Here is a 17673-nt window from a genome sequence, read left to right as displayed (position 1 = left end):
TTGGAGGCTACTTACTGCTATAACTGGTGCACAGGAAAAAAGAAGACCATTCAGTCCCTAAAGTATGTCCCACACGGTTTGAGGTGAATTGGAAAATGTAATTGGAAAGCCCAGGTTGGGTATGAAAGAGGCCCCTCATCTCTATTTACAGAGTTCCCCACTCTGCCACTTGAGCTTCATTTGTTGGTCATGTTGTAGACTCAGATTCACTGAGAATACAGACCCCATATCTCACCAGGAGATTGATCAGAATGTCCTCTGGTCTCCCTGACTGCAACATTCAATAACAGACCTTCCAAGAAAATAACACCCACTATCTTTCCAGTAACAGAATGTGAGAACATCAGAAACAGGAGCAGGTCGTTCCCTTCCCCAACCCCCTGCTCCAAGCCCGCCTTGCCCTTCATGAATATCATGTCTGATCTGTTTTGGTCCCAAATCCTCTTGAATGCTCGATTCTTCACAGCCCTCACCTCTCTGACAGTTCAAAATTTCTCTACGTCCTTTTTAAATATTTTCAGTGATCTAGTTCCCAAACTCTGTGTAATACAGAATCCCTGACATTCACTACCCTCTGTTTGAGGCAAAACCTCCTTTCTCCGAAACCATGACCTCTTCTTATAAGGAAACGAGGTGAACACAAGGGGTCAGATGACAGGCACTGGCCCTGATATCAAGGCAATATTTAACCAAGGATAGCATCAAGGAACCTGCACAAAATTGTACTGAATGAGAATCAATATAAACTGCCCTTTGGTTCGAGTAATTTGAAACACAGAACAAGATGTTTGTGGTCTCTGGTCGATAATCCTCACAGTCCCATGGCATCTCTTCAGGAGATCCTGAGCTTAGCTTTCCTCACCATAACCATCTTTAGCTGCTTCAGCAATGCCTTTCCCTATCATAAGGTCAGAAGTGGGGAATGGTCACTGAAGATCACACAAGGGCCAGAACAATGCGTCAGCCCTCAGCTTCTGAACCATTCTGTCTGCCCATATGCTGCAAAACCTGGACAGCAGTCAGGCCTGTGCTGTTAGAATCTCGGTAACATTCATGTAACAGTACTGCTAGACACTGCAAATTCCTGAAAGGAGTAGCTCAGTCAGCATCTCATACTCACTTTACAAGAATATGAAAAAGCCATTCAGCCCATCAATACTATTGCACAGGAAGAGGGATAGCCCATTCAGTCCCTGCAGCTTATCACACAGGAAGAGAAGGAATGTAGTGTTATAGACCAGAGCAGAGCACTTCAAAACATTTTAGGGCAGTATCCTACATCCAAACATTTTCTTATTCTAAAGGCAAATGTGACGTAACTGGTCTAGGTGCAATGTGACCAGTCAAACTACTCAATGTTATCCAAAACATTTTACTTAAACACCGTAATTAAAATATAATCAAAGAAAGAGGAATTTAAAATAACTTAACATGATTGGAATAATTAACCGATTAATAAATCCAGTACCTATTACTAACTAATTGCACCGATCGAGTAAAATCCTAGAAACAGAACCGCTTGGCAAAAAGGCACATTCAGACGCAGATTCTCACATACAGTGGTCCAGTGCAGGAGGTAAAAAAAACATCCAGAGAAAATTCAGAGAGAGTAGCAGCCAGGAGACATTTACTGAAGCTTCCAACTCTTTTGACATCCCAAGAGCTTCTGACACTACTGCGAAACTAAAACACAGATATCCTAATTTGAGAGTTGGCCACCCCCATTCAGGCTGCATTAATATATACCCAAGGCCTCTCCAGCTGTTTACTCAAGTGGTCTTAACTAACCAGCTCACCAACTCTTAACAGAAACTCCGACAAAGTGACCTCTTAAAGCTACAGGTTCATCACATGAGGCAGCACTTCGAGCTGTTAAACAGGAACCACTTTTACCCAATCAGGCCCTTTGCCCATACCAATCATTTGAGGAAGAAACCATTCATCTGCTCAAGTCATTTACAAAAGAGACAGGAGGAGGCCATTCAACCCCTTGAGTCACTGACACAGGAACAGGAGGAGGCCATTCAGTGCCTTGAGTCAATTACACAGGAACAGAAGGAGGCCATTCAGTCCTTTGAGGCAGTTACACAGGAACGGGATGACGTCATTCAGCCCATTGATTCACTTACACAGGAACAGGAGGAGGCCATCAGTCTGTTGTGTAACTTACACAATGACAGGAGGATGCCATACAGTCCCTTGCATCACTAACACTAGAAAAGGAGGAGGCCATTCAGTCCCTTGCGTCATTTACACAGGAAGAGGAGAAGGTCATTCAGGCCCTTGAGTCACTTAAACAGGATCAGGCGGAGGTCGTTCAGCCACTTGAGGCAATAACGCAGTCACAGGAGGAGGCTATTCAGCCACTTGAGTCACTTACACAGGAACAGGAGATGGCCATTCAGTTCGTTGAGTAACTAATATAGGTACAAGAGGAAGCCATTCAGTCTCTTGACTCATTACACCGGAATAGGAGGAGGTCATTCAGCCTGTTGTGTCACTTTTACAAGAACAGGAGGAGGCCATTATGACCTCAACGCACTTACACAGGAACTGGATGAGGCCATTCAGCCCCTTGCGACTATTACACAGGAGCAAGTGGAGGTCATTCAGCCCCTTGAGACACTTATGCAGGGACAGGATGAGGCCATTCAGCCCTTTGAGTCACATACATTATAAGAGGAGGAGGCAATTCAGCCCCTTTAGTCACTTACACTGGAACAGCAGGAAGCCAGTCAGCCCCTCAACACACTTACAAATGAACAGTAAGAGTCCATTCAGCATCTTGACTTACTTACTTTGGAACAGGAGGAGGCCATTCAGCACCATAGCTCACGAGTACAGGAAGACGAGGAGACCATTCAGCCCCTTGAGACACTTACACAGGAACAGTAGGAGGCCATTTCACCCCTCAACTCACTTACAGACTGGCAGGTGGATGCCATTCAGCGCCATTGTCCCACTTGCACAGGAACAGGAGGATGCCACTTAGTTCCTTTAGTCGCTTAAACAGGAACAAGAGGAGTCCATTCAGCCCCTTGAGTCCCTTACAAAGGAACAGGAGGAGTCCATTCAGCCCCTTAAGTCACTGACACAAGAACAGCAGGAGGTTATGCAGCCCCTCGAGTCACTTAAACAGTTAGAATAGGAAGCCATTCAGCACCTTGAGTCACTTTCACAAGAACAGGAAGAGGCCATTCAGCCTCTTGAATGACTTACAGAGGGGCAAGTGGAGACCATTCAGCCCCTGGTGTCACTTGAACAGGAACAGGAGGAGGCCATTCAGCCCCTTGTGTCACTTACACAGTAACAGGAGGAGGACATTCACCACCAATGTGCCACTTGCACAGGAACAGGAGACCATTTAGCGCCTCAACTCATTTACAGAAGAGCAGGAGACGGCCATTCATCCATTTGACTGACTTACACTGGAACAGGAGGAGTCCATTCTCTCCCGCAATTCACTTGTATAGGAACAGAATGATGTATTTCATGTTCAAATGACAAACAAATGGACAGACGTTGTTGCTCGTTGCTCCATTGCACATGGTACAAAGATGGGTCTTTAACGTGGTTTTCTCGCAGTGAAGATGGAAGATAAACATTTTCTTTGAAGAGTCACGGATGCATCTTCCAACTCCGAGAAGACAGATTCATTTTCTCTATGCAGGTCATAACCTGGTTGGAAATGCTCACTGTTATAGAAAAAAGGTGTTGTGGCTGCTCTTGGGATTTGTGAACAACGTGACATTGACACACCGACTGCACATTAACGCGGAGAGGGCTCGTTAAGAGCCTGTGCCTCTCTCTCAGTCACTGCGGGGTTATACAGCGGCACATAACCGAGGAGGAAAACCCCATTAGTTTGATGAATGCACCCTCGACTTCAAATGTTGTTGATCTTGTTCACGTTGTTCTTGTTTGGGACACACAATCTGAATGCCGAACTCTATCCACGTTTTATTTCATCCTATGACCTGCATATGATTGCTTACTGGGATCTGCCTGTACGGGTTGCAAACAAAGCTTTTCACTGTACTTTGGTGCACATTGCAATAAATCAACCAACTCTGGGTAAAGTATAGTATTTCTCAGGCTATCAATGTTTCTTTTGGTAATAAGTGATCGTCGCCAACACTCAAGTTTCAGTGCAACTCTCTCACAGCTCTACAGACTAAACACTCTGTTTCTTCAGTCTCTCCCCATGGTACCACCATCAGTGTCTGTGGTAATGAGATAATTCCTTATAAATGAGTTCAAGTCTGTAAACAGTGCTGAAATATTCTTTCAGGAAGTCTCCACAATTGCAGGAAGTTGGTTTTACTTACGTATTTGAATTATCTTGCAATGAAGGGCAACATAACATTTAATACGCCCATTTCTTCAACCTAAGTTTATTATACTGATGAATCGTGATAAAGGAAATGCAGGTCCTTTGAACAACACCGCCCAATATCACACCACTTAGTCAATGCAAAATGAGATGTATTCCATTTGTTTCCCATATCCGATCATTTGTCTGCCTTGCAATTTGCTGTAATTCAAACAGTGTTACATGTGTTACCACATGAGTAACAGCCTTCAGTGCAGCAAAGAGTACTGCTCTCCATATTGTCTCCAGTAACAAATGATCAATCCACTTAATAATTGACTTTCACTCATCTGTTAATAACCATGTCAAATGTATTCTGCAAAATTTAACACACCACTCCCACTGGTTCTCATTTGTAAATGCTTCAACTAAATAAACTCGACACATTTCTCAAAGATGAATTCTCTATCCTCAATCAAATCTGATTCTGCCAAGAAGGGAAGTGATTCCCCAAGTGTCTAGTTATAACATTCCTTACAAAAGATTCAAAGGTTTTCCTAAGCATTGACAAGTTGTCCAAACGTCCGTGATTATTTTTGTTATTCTTCCCTCTCATATTTTAAATATTTTGGATCACAGAAGCTACTTTCTAATGAGCAGGAAGTAGAATTTACCGAGCACAAAGAATTTTGAAGAATATTCGATCATCCTTTCTTGTAGTTACAAAGAGACGTGGATAGGAAAGATTCAGAGGGATATTGTTCAGGCGCAGGCAGATGGGACTGGGTTAATTTGGGATTACGGTTAGAATGGACTCGTTGGTCCAAAGAGTCTGTTTCCTTGCTGTCTGACTCTATAATTCTTTCACGAGCTGTATTGCCAGCTTCCTGAACACTCTGTGATGGTGCTCATCTGATGCAGCAACTTACCAGCCTTCAATTCAATTAATTTTACAAGTAACTTCTCTTTATTAATTCTAATCTCACACTTTCTCATTTTCACCAGATACCCTGTCTCCAAACATTTCCAGACCATTTTATGTCTTTTTTTTTCAGTGGAGACAGGCCGAATATATTCCCCTCCACGGGAGGACAGAGGTGGCCTCTGACACTGAGTGAACACATCGGAGCACTACACTTGGGAGATGATGGACATGGCACCTTCTCCTGCTCAGAAAGTTCTAGAATCAAAACAGTTCAATGAAACCGTCGTTTCATGGTCACTGAAAGCACAGTTCTCGTCCTGTGGAAGGTTACGAGTTATGTTGAAAGAGTTGAAAAAAAGCTGTGACCGCATCAATTTAGAATCAAACTGGTTTCACTCTTTCTATCTGTCAGAGGTTCAGGGAGAGACAAGAATATGTTTTCAATCAAACTATTTCTAACTGTAAGAGAAGCCAGAAGAGAATTGCAAGCAGAAAGATGTGGATGACATCATCGAGGCAGGATTGAAGACATGGGATATTATGGAGGTGGTAGTTGACAGATTTGTTGATAGAGGGAATATTACGATACGAATCAACGCAAGACAAAACTGGCCACTGTGGTTATGAACAGATTATGAACAATGAAGGATAGTAAATGCATGGCATAGGAGTGGAATTTGTGCTTGGAAGTGAATACAATACTTCTTTGCCAAATATAGGTGACCGAAGTAATGACGGCATTCATCGTGGTTCTCAGAGAATACAGCAGAATATATACAGATTTGAAAGTTGGGTAGAGAAATGACAGATGGGGTTTAATCTCGGCAAATGCGAGGTGATGCATTTTGGAAGATCCAATTCAAAAGTGAACTATACAGAAAGTGGTAAAGTCCGAGGAAGAAATGATGTAGAGAGAGATCAGGGTGTTCAGTTTCATTGTCCCCTGAGGGTAGCAACGCAGGACAGTAGCGTGGTCAAGAAGGCATACGTCATGCTTTCATTCGTCGGAAGGGATATTGAGTACAAGAGTTGGAAGGTCATATTCCAGTTGTATATCACTTTGGTTTGGCCACATTTAGAATACTGTGTACATTTCTGGTTGCCACATTACCAAAAGGATGCGGATGTTTTGGAGAGGTTGCTGAGGAGATTTAGTAGAGTGTTGCCAGGTAGGGAGTGCGCTAGCTATGGAAAGGGTAGAGTAGGATTACTTTGATTAGAAAACCGCAGGATAAGGGTGGACCTGATGGATGTATAGAGAATCATGAGAGGTACACAAAGGATGGATAGCAAGAGGCTTTTTTTCCCCACATTGGTGCACTAATTTGGTAGGATCCACGAGTTCAAAGTGAGAGGGCAACATTTTAAGGGAGATATGCGAGGAACGTTCTTCACGCAGAGTGTGATGTGTGCCTGGAATGCGTTGCCAGCAGAGGAGGTAGAAGAGCACGCAAGAGCATCACTTAAGATATATCTAGACAGATACTGAATGGACAGGGAGCAAAGGGGTACAAACCCTTAGAAAATACACGACAGGTTCAGATAGAGGATTTGGATCAAGGCAAGATTGGAGATCCGAAAGGCCTGTTTCTGTGCTGTAATTTTCTTTGTTCTTTGTTATTTGTTCACATAAGTCATAAGTAGAGAGACGTAGACGTACCAGGGACACTAGCAATTTCGAGTAAGGGGTGGTAACCTGCCTGAATAATCATCAGTACACGTTGTATTCTCAATGTTAACAATAACCACTCCTTGGTAACCCAGTAAAGACCATAGGATAAATTCCTATCCATTGTTGTTCTCAGATTCTGATCCATTGTTGGAACATTCAAATCTAATGTTATCAGATTCTGATACATTGTTGTCACATTTAAATCTAATGTTCTCAGATTCTGATCTCTCTTTCCCCTCTCTCTGGAGCTGCTGATCCCAGTCCTGTTGAGGGTGATACTGTTGCTGAAACTATGGAATAAATATTGAAAGAAGCCCTTTATTTATAAAAGAGAGAAACTCTCCTGTAACACAGTAAGGATCCATGGAGACTGACATCAATCACAGTCACTGAACAATCAGCTCCAGTTACCCCCCTTCACTACAATACTTTTAATGAAACAACAATAGCTGCTCTGGGTGGGATATTGACATTGCCTGCTGTTAGTCTTTTTGACCATATTCAATGGATTGAATGTTCAGAGACAGAATGTATGTGTCACTGCTTAAAAACAAAAGAATATGAGACAGCGACTGTGGAGACTCCCAGCCACCAACATTGTTTTCTTTTTAAATAGACAGAATAAAGTAAAGCACAGGGAAAGAAACTGGATTCATCTGGAAGACTTAATGATGAGTTACTATGTCAACAAAACAGGATAATTTGAATTAGATTCAGAGAAATGTCTTCATCTACACGGAGTAATCAATGTGTGCAGATGGATAAGAATGTTCGTTTATGGACAAGACCCAAGAATTAACAACGGAGCTACAGTTAGCATCGCAGTGAACGTAATGTACAAGATGTGTGAAGCATTCTTCGATCCTCTCCTGGGGTGTCACGTCCTCCTTCTTTCAACGCTGCCCATCACACCATCCCCACCCAGTTTGTCAGTCTTATCAGTAAGAGTGTCATAAATGCCTGCTTCTGGTATCCCACCTTATTTTATCTTCTTTCTAAAGGGAAATAAATCCATTGTTCTGCTGGGTTCTGACAACAGCTAGTGTCTGTTATACATTGGAGATAAAGGTTCTGTCATCCGACCTCGAATGTGAGCATATTATTATTCCGATTTACATACACTGTACAAGGGACCACAGCACATACGAATTGCCAAAAGAAATAAGAAAGTACGTCTTATTCTTTCCTCATCCACATTCTCACTCTTTGTCTTTATATTTTGTTAATAAACCTTCCAACAGTTCTCTGTGCCCCATCTCTCAAAACTCCACCCTCTCTTTCAGTTAAGATCTGCGGCTTACTTTTGAATGTGACTCGATTATAATGGATTAATGTCACGACAATAATATGAGGGAGGAGCTGGTTGTGAGGGGCACCAAGCACAGAAGACAACAGAAGCAGCAAAGACAGGTGTTTCCAGGATCATTCGGAGGCAAAGCTGAAACCCATCCCAAAGAACAACAGCCATCCTCGGGTAGGACACCGCAACAGTGCCTCCTGAGTGAAGTCAATGGTCTCCTAAAAGCAAAGGAATAAGCATACAGGGCAGTGAAGAGTATTGGGAATCCAACGGATAATGATGCCTTTAAATACCAGTGGAAAATAGCTCGTAAAATCAATAAGGAGGAGAAGACGTAGCATGACAGTTAACTTCTTAATAATATAAAAGACGATTGCAGTAGATTATTAGATACATAATAGTGAAGAGTGCAGGGCTTGGCTGCCTTTGTCGTGGCGGATAGATGTGTTCAGGGGCTGGATGTCCATGGTGACAATAAGGCTTTGGGGAGTGGGGAACAGAAAGTCTTGGAGGCGGTGGGTGTGACTGATGCCCAGAATGTATGTTGGGAGATCCTGGACCAAGGGGGACAAGATGGCGGGAGGGACAAGACGAAGTTCAATAGGCATGATCAGGCAGGGATCATGGGTCAGTTTTTGAATTGTAGTTCGGAGGTAGAACCAGCCAGTGCGAGTTTCAAAGACTTTGAGGTTGGAGGTTGTGAATGGGCGATCCTTGAGGTGATAAGGTAGTAAATGGTCTGGGAGATAATAGTTTGGTGATGGGAAGTGAGGTCGTTGAGTGCCTGTAGGAGGAGGTGTCCGCAAGTTGGTGGTTTTTTTCAGTGATGTAAAGTTTGGTGCGCCAGACTAAAAACTGCAAACCTCCCGGTAGTCCACTGGTTTGATGTTGAGGTTTCGTTTCCTTCGGAGGGAATACAGAGCGACGCATTGCAATGGTGTGAGTTTGGAGTGTGTGAGAGTCAATGGGGAGAAGTGAGTGTAGTGGCTACCACGAACGAGAAGGTGCGGGGGAAGCTGAAAGGTCTGAAGGTGAATAAATCTGCCAGATCTGATGGACTGCGCCCTATTGTTCTCACCTGATAGTACAGGAGATTATGGGGGCATTGCTTTTGATCTTTCAGCAATCATTGGAGTCATGGAGAGTCCCAGAGGACTAGCAAATATAGTTGTCCTTTTTAATGAGAGAGGGATGCAGAAGACAGGAAATTATATGTGACCAGGCAAGCTGAAACCGTTGGTAACTCAGCTTAGTGGACCCTTGTGTTTATGAGTAGAAATCTTGGGCAAATAAGTAAGAAAGTTTTGTGATTAAGTTGCAGTGTAAGAAGGGTTAAATTTACAAATGCTATTGCAAAAAGCACACTTGCAAGTGTGGTTCAAACAAAGAAAATCAGTTTGAACCCGATTTTTTCCTCGACTCTCTCGTTAGGACAAGGAGAACAGCTGGTGGCTAAATAAACTAAACAGATATCGGAAAAGCACAATTGAAGCTGTTCCTCCGGAGGTCTCCACGATTAACATGTAGTTTACAACGAAGAAAAAACAAAGCTCGATATTTGAAAAGATTGTGGATTCATTCTGAAATTCTCAGCAACACAACACATATCTTATATACGAAGAAGGATGATGAGTGCAGGGCAGGAGATGCCGTCTGGTTAGATTTCAGTGAGGTCTTTGATACGGTTCCACACAATAGGCTGCTCTCAAAGGTGAGATCACACAGAATCCATGCCGCGCTGGCAAATTGCATAACCAATTGGATTGATGGTAGTGAGTGGAGGGTAATATTGGAACAATTTTCTCGGACTGGAGGCCTATGAGCAGTGAAATGACGTTGTCGGGTTGTTGGTGGGCCCATTACTATTTGTTATCCATATCAATAATTTGCATGAGCATATACAAGGCATATTAACCACGTTTACAGATGACAATAAATTAGGTGGTATTGTGGACACTGAGAAAGGTTATCAGAAGTTGCAGAAGGACCATGACCAGCTGGGGAAGTGGGTCGAGAAATGGCAAATAGAGTAGAATACAGGTAAATGTGAGGTCTTGCATTTTGGAAATCAAGTTAAGGTAGGACCTTAAAAGAGTAGTTGAACAGAAGGACCTTGGAGTTCAGATGCATGGTTCTCTGAAAGTGGAGTCACAGGTAAATACAGCGGTGTGAAGGCTTTTGGCACACTGGTCTTCATCATCAATCAGTGCCTTGAGAATCAGGGCCTTGAGAGTTGGGACGTTTTTGTTGCAGTCGTAGAGGATCTTGGCGATGCTGCACTTGGAGTTTTGTGTTCAGATTTGTTTCCCTTGCTTTAGGAAGGATGTTATTCAACTGGATATAGTGCAGAAGGAATTAACAAGAATGTTGCCAGGATTCAATGATTTGAGATATAGGGGCAAGTTGGACAAGCTAGGATTTATTTAGAGCGTAGGAGACGGAGGGGCGGGGGGGGTGAGTTATTTTGGTGAATGTGACCATGAGAGACATGGATAGTGTGAATGCACTCAGTGTTTGTCCAAGGCTTGGGGAATTGAGGACTAGAGGGCACCAGTTCAACATTAGACGGCAATGAATAAAAGGGAACCTGAAGGGCAATATTTTTATAAAGAGGTTGGTACAGATATGGTTTGAGCTGCTAGCAGAAGAGATTGAGACGAGTATAATAACAATATTTAAATTGCATTTGGATAAATACATGGCTCGGAAATTATTAGAAGGATATGGGCAACGTGTAGGAAAATGGAATTAGCAAGGACGTATGTTTTGGCTGGCATGGATCAGTTTGGGCCAAAAGTCTGTCTCAGTTCTGAAGGACTTTGCGATTCTATCTTCCACCTGAAGCAGCATTTCACTTGCACTCGTTCAGTCCAGTCTCCTGTCACTGCTGCTCACAATGTAGGCTCCTTCACATTTGTGGAGATAAAAATGAGCGAGGAAGTGTGGTGCAGGAAAAGAACAACAAATGAGGCAGCATCAATGAGCAAGAGGATATTTGTTGTTCATCAAGGTTGTGGATGGGGGCAGCTGGGGGCTGAGAGATCAATGAGAGTGGCGAGGACTGAGGCGAAGAAAGTTGGAAGGCCATAGGTGGATGCAGCTGGTAGGTGCTTGCTGATTGGTCGTCGCAGAATGTGGAGTGCGTCGGTGGGAAGGAAGATGGACAGGTCCGACAGTTCAAGAAGGAGGTGCCGAGTTGTAGAGTCCCAAGGCAGAAGATGAGACGTTCTTACCCCTTGTGTTGAGTGACTAGCGTGTGGCGAAAGAGGAGGCCCAGGGCGTGGATGTCCCTGCTGCAGGAGGAGGAGGATTTGATGTAGATGGACATGGGGCGGTGGGGATGTTCAGAGCGTGCGTCCCAGAGATGTTCCCTGAAACATTCTGTAAGTAATCATCCTTTCTCCCCAATGTTGAGTACACCACTTTGGCAGCAACAGTCACAAAATCTGAGGTGCTTGGACGTGCAGGAAAAGCTCTGCTGCACGTGGAAGTATCCTTTGTGACATTGACTGGAGGTGGGTGTAGAGGTTTTACACCTCTTGCAGTGTCAGGGGAAGGTGCTGGGAGAGCAGGGTGCGTTTGTGGAGGGCATGGACCTAAATATGGAGTCGTGAAGTGAATGGTCTCTCAGAAATGCAGATGGGGTGGGAGCAGAATTTATTCCTAGAGGCGGGATCTGTTTGTATGTGGTAGAAATGTTGGACAAAGTATTGTAGCCGGAGGTTGGTAGGATGGAAGGTGAGGACCAGGAGGTTCGGTCCTTGTTGCGATTGGAGGTGTGGGGTTCAAAGGGCAGAGGTGTAGGAAATGGACGAGATGGGCTGGTGGGCATTGTTGACTTCCTTGGAGGGTAAATTGCAGCCTTAGAATTAGAAGACTATCTGGGTTGTTCGGGAGTCGAATTGCTCCTCCTGGGAATAGATACGGTGAAGACACAGCAATTGGTAATAAGGGATAGCGTATTTACGCAGGGAGTGTGTGGTAGGGTCTGTAGTCCAGGTAGCTGCATAGAAAATTCGACATGGAACATAGAACATTAGAACGCAGTACAGACCCTTCGGCACTCGTTGTTGCACCACCCTGTCATAATAATCTGAAGCCCATCCCACCGACACTACTCCATGTACATCCATATGCTTGTCCAATGACGACATATTTGCACTTAAACTTGGCGAATCTACGTCCGTTGCAGTCATAGCATTCCATACCCTCTCTACACTCTGAGTTAAGAAACTACCTCTGACATCATTCTTATTCCTATTTCCCCTCACTTTAAAGTTGTGTCCCCTCGTGTTTGGCGTTCCCATACTTTGAAAAAGGCTCTCCTTGTCCACCCTATCTAACCCTATGATTATCTTGTATGTCCCTGTTAAGTTTCCTCTCAACCTTCCTCTCTCTACCGAGAACAGCGTCAAGGCCCTCAGCCTTCCCTCGTAAGGCATTCTGTCCGTACCAGGAAACCAGTAAATCTCCTCTGCACCCTTTGCAAAGCTTCCACATCCTTCTTATAAAGCGGTGACCGGAACAGATCACAATACTCCAAGTGTGGCTGTACCAGAGCTTTGTACAGCTGCAGCATAACCTTCTGGTTCCAGAACTCAATCCCTTTATTAATAAAAGCCAAAACACTGTATGCCTTCTTAACAACCCTGTCATTCTGGTTGGCAACTTTCAGGGATCTGTGTACATGGACACCGAGATCTCTCTGCTCAACTGCACTCAAAAGAATCTTACCATTAGCCCAGTACTTTGCATTCCGATTACTCCGTCCAAAGTGCATCACCTCACACTTGTACACATTAAACTCCATTTTTTCTTTTTTATTTTTTTTTTCATGTTCAGTAGTCTGTGCGTTTGCAGTAAATGTCCGTATTGAGTCTGTCACCGGAAATGTAATTGGAGTCATCCAGGAAGGGAAGGGAGGGACCAAGATGGTCCAGGTGAACTTGAGGTTGGGGTAGAAGGTGTTCATGAAGTTGATGAACTGTTCAACTCCTTGTGGGAGCACAAGGCGGCGCCAATATATTAATCAATATACCGGAGGAACAAGTGAGGATTGGTGCCAGTGTAGCTGGAGAAGATAAACTGTTCCAAGTACCCAACGAAGAGGTAGGTAAAGCCGGGGCTCATGCGGATGCCGATGGCTAGCCCTTAGTTTGTTGGAAGTGGGAAAATTTTGAAGAAGATGTCGTTGAGGGTGAAAACCAGTTCCGCCAGTCGAATATGTTTGCTGCTGGAGGCATACCGGTTGGATCAGCCAGAGAGGACGAAACGGAGGGCTTGGAGATCCTCATCATGGCGGTTGACCATGTACAGGGATTGGATGTGCATGGTGAAGGTGAGGCGTTGGGGGCAGTGAAACGAAAGTCATGGAGGAGGTGGAGGGCAAGGTTGGTGTCCCGAATGCCTGTGGGGAGCTCCAAGAGAAATGGGACAGGATGGTGTCAAGGTTGGAGCAGATATGATCGGAGGGGCAGGAGCAAGCAGAGACTATGGTTCGAACGGAATAGTCAGGTTTCTGAATTTTAGTTAGAAGGTAGAAACGTGGTGCAGTGTTCTGGGATGATAAGAGTGCAGGCTATGGATTGGAGATCCACTGAAGTGTTGATGTAGTAATACTCTGGGAGATGATAGTTTAGTTATGGGGGTGAGACTCCTCTACTTTGGGGAGAATGGACAGCCACTTGTGGAATCATTCAGAGAATATCCCTTGGGCACACGGACCCAACAACCCCACTGCCCCATGGCTGAAAACTTCAACTCGCCCCCCCACCCCAATTCGGCCAAGGACATGCAAGTCCTGGGTCTCCTCCCCCTGAAAATTCAAGCCAGCTGACGTCTGAAGGAGGAACATTCATCTTTCTCCTTTGGACCGTCCAACCACATGGCATCTACGTCAGTTTCACCAGTTTCCTCATCTCCCTTCTTCCAAACTTATCCCAGATCCAATCCTCCAACTCAGCACTGGCCTCTTGGGCCGTCCTGCATATCCATTTTCCTTCCCATCTATGGACACCACCCTCTGCTCTGAAATATCACCGTCACCCCTCCTTCTGCATCTACCTATCACCTTCCTAGATCCCTTTCCCCGAGACGCACCCTGCTCTCCTTTATCTCTCAGCCCCCTTGGGTCCACATTCATGACAAAGGCACTATGCCCGAAAGTTCGATTCTCCTACTCCTCAGATGCCTGACCTGCTGTGCATTCCAGCACAAAACATTTTTACTCTAATCTCCAGCATTCACAGCCCTCACCTTCTCCAAAACCAAACAGAGACTGCGTTGAGGAACACTCCCACTCTCTCTGGAGGAATAAACCTGACCTTCTCATTGCTACACATTACAATAACCTACCTTGCTCTCATGCTAAAATTTCGGTGCTGGGCTGCTGCAATGTTCCAATCAAGTACAACCCAAACTCGAGTAACATCTCGCTTTACGCTTTAGTACGTTACAGCCTGTAGGGGTTAATATTAAATTCCATAACTTCACAGCCTTACCCCATTATGGATGTTCTCCATTTTTCGCACAATCTCCCTCCCAGTTCCTCTATGACCTTGTTTTGTCTGTGTCTTGTTTACCTTGTACTCAACTATGTGAACCCATTTCCCCCATTCACAAATTAATTTACACCTATTTTACATCGGCTTCTCATTCATCACAGCTAAATGTCCGTTTGTCTTTTGCCCTCAGCCTTCACATTCTCCATTTCCGATTATCCCCCCTTCAACTCTGAAAAAGTATTAAATGCTCATTTTCTAATCCGTTTCATTTCTGAAGATGAATCACGCTGGACTTGAAACTTGATCTCTGTTTCTCTGTCTCTGCAGATACTGCTAGAACTGCTGAGTTTCTCCAGAAATGAACAGGATCAAGAATCTATTTTCAATATAAAAAGAAATGTAGATACTCGAAATCTGAAACACAAATACAAATTCTTGGAGAAGTTGAGAGTTTTGAAGAAGGGTCACAGGACCTGAAAGTTTCAATCTGCTTTCCCTCCACAGATGTTGCTAGACATGCTTTGTTTCTCCAGCAATTTATGTCAAAGGTCCTCAAACGCCCTGTCAACATAGAGCGCCATAGACTGGGAAATGAACAATAACGCAAGTTGCACAAATTCATTGGTTCTGAAACTACATAAGGCTGGAATCACCGACACTACACAACTGTCAGTCATGGTCAGGGAGAGACATAGAGTGAAACACATTCACTTTAAACATAGAAGATGGCTCTACTGGAGAGGAAACGATTAAGATGAACATGTGGAAGGGTTTTGAGGGATGTGAAAATTAGGGGTTTGACACCATGGATAGACCTTCAGAAGAATGCAAATATCATAATTGAAGTGGTACCACATCAGAAACTAGAGTCGTGGTCATCGGTGAATTTGGGGGACAGGCAGTAGAACTGTATTGCAGATAATGCCACTTAAAACGTGATATTCATGTTGTTCTCTAGACCACAGCAGCAGGAGGAGCAGGATTATTTTCAAACGCAACATTTAATCTTTTGCTCGTAATCATCCTTCAGTCCACCACTATCATCGAACTGATGTATAATTCAGTGTCGAGTGTGGGTGAGCATTCCAGGATCAGAACCATGTGTACTTAAACCTGATGACAACCCATTTAAGCTACTTCACTTAACTGCTTATATTCCAAACAGCAGGAATGACATCTGGTAGAGAGGTCGAAATGAATCAACAACCAATAGTCCTGCCGCATCCAGTCATAAATGGTGATAGAAGATTTCTGTCCACCAGCACAGAAATAACCTGCTCAGTGTAGTTTCTGATAGGTCCTCATGTGGAGTTGGAGCTGTTGTGGAAATGTCACTAGATTACTGATCAAACCAGAATAATGCTCTGGCAGCTGGTGGAAGTTAAAAACAATTAATAAAATATTGACGTGTAAAATCTGGTGGCAGTCGTTGTCTTTCCACAATGTACTTTCCGGAATTCAATGTTCTGTGCTGTCCTAGTCTGGCCGAAAAGTAACTCCAGACACGCAGACATGTGATACACTCTTCAATGGTCTCTGAATCGGCCAAGCAAGACACTTAATTGTCTCAAAATGTTCTGAGGTCCCAAAGGGTAAAACCAGACAGAACACCCAGCCCCAGCCTCGGTATTGGAAACGGGAATGAGAAACACAGTCCTGTTCATCTTGCAGAGACCTCCTCCCTAACGTTTGAGAGCTTGTGACAACTTTGACAGAGCTTTCCCACAGACTGCTCAGAAACATTGGGAAAGGTGTAGGCCATTCAACACATTGGGCCTTCCCCATTCTTGTTCATAGCTGAACATATCCCTCATGTCCTTCTCCCACAAATTATAAGCATCCTTAACGTGATTAACTATTGGAAAAGATATTAAGTATTACATTCAGCAGTCCCTTCGATGCATCTTTTTGTTCCCCCGTTCAATATAATGATGTCTGATCACCGATCCTCACACCATACTCCTGCACTATCTGTATCCCTTTCATGTCGAGATATCCATATTTATATTCAGTGCCTTCCCGTCGTCAGCCTTATGTGTGAGAGAATTCCCCAGGTTCACCAGTCTCTGTGTGCAGGCATTTATTCTCATCTCAATGCAGAGAGGCCTGTCTGTACCTAATACTTTGGCCCATTGTTTTAGACGTCCCAGCCAGGGGAATTATCATCCCTGCTTCTAATCTGTCTCACCCTGTCAGAGTTTTATACATTTCACTGACATCTCCACTCATTTTCCTTAACGCCATGGAATACTGGCCCAATTGCCTCAAACTCTGCTCCCGCAACAAGCCTGTCATCCCAGAGATCAGTCTGCTCATCCTCCGGTACTCTCCCTCAATGTCAGGTTTGTCCTTTATTAGGTAAGGAGACCAAAAGTGTACACAATATTGCACAATGTTTGAGGTGGGAGCTTACCAAGGGCCTGTACAGCTGCAGTAAGACACCCTCACTCCTGGGCTCAAATCCCCTTGAAATGAAGGTCAACACACCATTTATGTTCCTAACCGCTTTCTGTTCCTGAAATATTGCCTCAGTGACTCGTGTACAGGGTGATGCAGATCATTTTACAATGTTGCAGCTCCCCAGTTGGTGTTGGGTCAATGTACACTGGTCAGCATGTCCATGCTATTTCCAGTATTGACTTCTGGTTTCAGTGATCAATGCCTTGCATGGACCTCAGATGTCTACGCATAAGGAAACAAATAATGAATTAGAAGTCCCTTTATATATCAGCACTTTTGAACCAAACCCTTTCAAATGACAGGCTGTTGTTCTCTTTTTCTAAACAAATGACACACATTTCTCTTCATCTGCTATGTTTTTGTCCATTCATTCCACTTGTCTCAATCACCTTAGTTTTTCTTTTACGTCGTCCTCAAGGAACAAATCCGAACAGCCTGATGTCTAACTCAGTGTTCACTACATAGTTAAAGCAGACCAGCTCATGAACGCTCATGCAATCC

The sequence above is a fragment of the Chiloscyllium punctatum genome, chromosome 13 (genome assembly GCF_047496795.1).
Source record: "Chiloscyllium punctatum isolate Juve2018m chromosome 13, sChiPun1.3, whole genome shotgun sequence".
NCBI classification, from domain to species: domain Eukaryota; kingdom Metazoa; phylum Chordata; class Chondrichthyes; order Orectolobiformes; family Hemiscylliidae; genus Chiloscyllium; species Chiloscyllium punctatum.
This window is presented reverse-complemented; position numbering follows the sequence as displayed.